This window comes from Geospiza fortis, unplaced genomic scaffold, assembly GCF_000277835.1.
Source record: "Geospiza fortis unplaced genomic scaffold, GeoFor_1.0 scaffold320, whole genome shotgun sequence".
Classification (NCBI taxonomy): Eukaryota; Metazoa; Chordata; class Aves; order Passeriformes; family Thraupidae; genus Geospiza; species Geospiza fortis.
In genome coordinates this window covers 724,770-728,649 of record NW_005054532.1, presented here as the reverse complement: position 1 = coordinate 728,649, position 3,880 = coordinate 724,770, and positions in this window count along the sequence as shown.

Sequence of the window (3,880 nt, the reverse complement as noted above, 5' to 3'; positions counted from 1 at the left end):
GGGGCAGGCAGAGTGCCTGGAACTGTCCTGCTGGACGGACCTCAGCAGGGCAGGGGAAAATTTTTTATAGATAAGGAACAATAAACAACCTTGAGACCGAGAAATGAAGAGCCCTGACTCCTTCTTCAAGCGCCAGGCTGGGAAAAGAGACTTTCCAACTCTTCTCAGGGTCACTGTGAGCAGCCAGAGACCCCGACAGGTTGGAGTCACAGTCGCTCAGACAGGCAGGGCTGGGTGACCCTGCTGGGGCCCACTCGTCCTCCTCGCTCTGGCCTGGAGCTGCACGGAGCTCTGGCATGTTGGGGAGCAGAGCTGGACACCTTTAGGTGGTGCCAGTGCCACCCCATCCTGTGCCATGGACAAGGGGGCAGGGGACATCCCGGTGCTCGAGGCTCTTCCCAGTCTCCACCTCACTGGAGCATCCTTTGGGTTCCAGGCATGGCAGCTGGACCCTGGGGAATCCATCTGGGATGTGTCCCCTCCCCAGCAGGAGGGCAGGGCTTGGGGACAGCGTGTGACAGCCAACCTCACACGCAGCACCTCGTGGGGTGCACTGGGCTGGCGGCAGAGCCCCAAGGGCTGGACAGCCCACGGAGTCCCTTTCCCCAATGCCATCCCCAGCTCCTCTTTGATGGACACCAGCTGCTGGCACAGGAATCCCTGAGGTGGGCAGGCCCTGGCACAGGGTGCCCAGAGAAGCTGGGGCTGCCCCTGGATCCCTGGCAGTGCCCAAGGCCAGGTTGGATGGGTTTGGAGCAGCCTGGGATAGTGGAAGTTGTCCCAGTCCAGATGAACTTTGAGGTGCCTTCCAGCCCAAACTGAATAATTCTGGGATTCTGTGCGACACTTCCCTGCTCCCACTGCAGTGACACAGATCCAGCAGCCTTTGCAGAGTCCCTGGGGTGGCTTTTCTTTCCCTCAGCCCGGTGTCCTGAACGGATTTGCAGCTCCTGGGAGATTCCTGGAGTTTCCTCGGAGCTGAAATGCTCCGCAGGGCTGGATCAGGGGAGGGGGATGGAAAGTGATGAATCCCCTCTCAAGCCCTGCTGAGGATGGGACCCCTGCCTGGATCCCTCTCATGGTGGTTCCTGAGGGCACCCCGAGGCTCAGCCCTGTGCCAGGCTGGTGTCCTGTGCCCACATGGCTTCACCATCGTCTTCCTCAGCCCATGGAAGAGGAAGGAGCCCAGCAAACACAGGCCCTGACCGGTGCTGGCAGCACCAGGGGACGTGAGGAATGAGCAGGAGGAGAAGGGCTCATGTCCCCATGCCAACCTCGGGGCTCCCCCTTGCTCTGTGCCAGGTGGGCACCGGTTCTGCTGTGGAGTCACCTCCCATGGAATTTCTAATCCGCGTCTCAATATTTGGGATTTAATCAGCACTGAAATAAGTAGCTTCTGTATTTAATTTTTTTTTCTCCCCTCTTTCAAGGCAGCGAAGAGCTGCGACTCAATAGGAATTAATTTGCCTAATTAGCGTCTTTGGGAAGCTCTCCCTCCCGCGCATGCCTCGGTGGGGGAGATTCCCGGGCTCGGGACGCGCTGCGGAGGCTGTGCCCGGTGGGAGCTGCCCAGGCTCCTTCCCCAGCCCTGCTGCCGCTCCGGACAGCGCTGCCCCGCATCCCGCAGCACCCATCGGGGGGTGCCCATCGCCGGGGGCACCCCGGGACCTGCCGGGTGGGCACAGGCGGGGGCCGGCCCGGGGCTGCGGGAGCGGGCGGCTGCCAGGGAAGATGAATGGTTTTAATCACACCGCTCACAGGGCACCATCTGAAGTTTCGTGTAAGTTATGATAGCGACAGTTTGCACGAAAATTGTATTTCCAGGCTTCATTGACTGGCTTAATGAGAATCTTTACGTGTCAGATATTAAATTAAGAAATTAAAGAGCTGTTTCGGTGTGTATAGACTCCTTCCCTCGCACTGAGCTGCTTCTTCCAGATCAATCAGGAACGCGCCTCTAGAAAAGATGGGAGAAGCCTTTGATTTTCTGTCACCGGGGAAGTGAATCTAATACGCCTTGGCACCTAATTCATGTTTTATTAAAAGGCATGAGGTGGATGCTGCTGGCCCCCGCCTCTGCCCGCTGCCCTCTCCCGCAGGAGGGAGCGGCCCCAGCGCCGCCACGGCCGGCTCCCGGCGCTGCCTGGTTGTCACACGTGTCCCAAATGCCACCAGGAGGTGCCAGGCACTGGCTGTGCTAGCCAGGGATTAAGGTCAGCTTGGAACGAGCCACGTTGGAATCAGCAGGTTGGAAAATGTTGCTGCTCTCCTGTGTGGCATCCCTGCTTTTCTTCCTGTGCTGGCTGAGTTTGACCTGAATTCCCTGATCCTCTGGGTCTCGTCCCTCTGATTTTGCTGGGAATGGGTACTCAGCCAGCTGGGAACCCCCCAGCTGGAGTGGGGACGATGTCACAGCCCTGGGGTGGCCAGAGGGCATGGGGCGGGGCTGGGCATGACCAGGCCCTGGGGTGGATGGGGCAGAGAATCCCTGAATGCCACGGACACTGGAGATAAACACCTGGCACAGGGATGTGGAGAGTAACCCTGAGATCAGGGAGCCCAGGGATCGATGTCCCAAGGCAGGGACACCCAGGGACAGCAGGGATCAATGCCTCAGGTGGGGACAGCCAGGGACACCAGGGATAAATGGCCCTGGATGGCCTCACCAGGGACACCAGGGCTAAATCCCCCTGTCCAGAGGCACACAGGGACACTGGAGATAACCCCTGGAGCAGGGACATGTGGGACAGTGCAGAGGAGCTGGGGACACCAGTCAGCTCAGGGAGAGTGCAGATGGGATGTGCCCGTGTTTCCTGATCCACCTGGACCCTGTCACTGGGGACCTTGGGGACACTTTGGTCCCAGAAGGGGGACAGAGGCATCAGGCTCTCTTAGATGAACCCCAGTCCCTGATGCTCAGCCTGCCTGGATGGAATCCTGGCACTCTCCCAGTCCCCCCACCACATCTGCACCTTCCAAACCCGAAGGTGAGGAGAGGGAGGTGCTGTTGTTCCAAATTATCTGTCAAGGCAGGAAACATCCCCCCTCTGGGCCCTCAGCACCACCATCCATCTGCTCCATGTGCCAGCCCTGGCTTCTCCCTTTGTGGGGGAACTTGGAGCAAACAGCTTCATTTGGCACCATCTGAGCGGTGACATCGCGTGCCGTGTCACCATCGATCCCCAGCCACACGGCCCCGTCACTCATTCGGGCTTTTCCACTTTTGATATTACAATTGGAGGGGATCAACCTCCCTGCAGTGCTGGGCTGGGCTCCCTGTGTGTCCCTGGGACCTCCTGTGCCTGCAGGAGCCTGCTCCCAGTGTCACCAGCCCTGTCCCCACTCCCCGGCCCCCCCTGTCCCTGCAGGAGCCTGCTCCCAGTGTCACCAGCCCTGTCCCCACTCCCCGGCACCCCCTGTCCCTGCAGGAGCCTTGTCCCAGTGTCACCAGCCCTGTCCCCACTCCCTGGGACCCCCTGTCCCTGCAGGAGCCTGGTCCTGGTGCCACTCACAGCGTTGCTCCCACATCCTTTGGGGCACTTTGCGGATGCAAAGGGGATGTGGGAGAAGCTGGAGCCGCCCTCCAACAAGGGCTGAGTGCCGGGTGCCTGCGGGGATGATGCCCCGCGGCTCCCGGCCCAGCAGGAGCTCGGTGTCGCTGTCGCCAGGCTGGCCGAGGTGCCATCCCCGCCGTGCCAGCCCACCCTGGCAGCGGGCACCCCGCTGGCCCTGCCTAAATGTCTCATTAAAGGGATTTGCGGGGCTGCTGAGCCGGGCTCTAATCTGGCGCTTCCCGTTCATTTGTTGCAGCGTCTCAGGCAGCCGGCAAAGGTCGTTGGATGTTTAATTACGGGGAGAGAGCGGCGGGGGGCGGCGGCGG